This window comes from Aulonocara sp. 'chitande type north' Nkhata Bay, linkage group LG14 (assembly GCF_057382095.1).
Source record: "Aulonocara sp. 'chitande type north' Nkhata Bay isolate Kocher_YH1m ecotype deep benthic linkage group LG14, A_spYH_male_GT1.1, whole genome shotgun sequence".
NCBI lineage: Eukaryota > Metazoa > Chordata > Actinopteri > Cichliformes > Cichlidae > Aulonocara > Aulonocara sp. 'chitande type north' Nkhata Bay.
Window position 1 is genome coordinate 30889093 of NC_141357.1, and position 686 is coordinate 30889778.

A 686-nucleotide genomic window follows, 5' to 3' on the forward strand; every position below is an offset into this window, starting at 1 on the left:
TTAGATGCCGAGTGAAAATGTACTGTTCTTGTGAAGCTTAAAATGTGAAAGCACACGTGTTTTGTTGTTAACCCCAAACTATCTGTGTTTAGCTGTGTTATTATTTTTGTTCTTAACCACTGTCTATTGCTGCTAAAGATTTGAAATATCTCTAACCACCTATTGTTAGAGTTTTTTTTGTTTTTCCTTTTTGTCTTATTACGTTATCAACTGAAATTTGAAACTTATTGTAATTTAATTCAATTCAATTCAATTTTATTTATATAGCGCCAAATCACAACAAAAGTCGCCTCAAGACGCTTCATAGGTACAGAGAAAAACCCAACAATCATATGACCCCCTATGAGCAAGCACTTTGGCGACAGTGGGAAGGAAAAACTCCCTTTTAACAGGAAGAAACCTCCGGCAGAACCAGGCTCAGGGAGGGGCGGCCATCTGCTGCGACCGGTTGAGGTGAGAGAAGGAAGACAGGATAAAAGACATGCTGTGGAAGAGAGACAGAGGTTAATAACAGATATGATTCAATGCAGAGAGGTCTGTTAATTTTTCCATTCCAGTCACCTTTCTCACTCACTATGTATTAAAGTGTACTTTATTTCCCCACGGGGACCAATAAAGTACACTTTAATACATAGTGAGTGAGAAAGGTGACTGGAAAGGAAAAACTCAATGCATCATGGGAATCC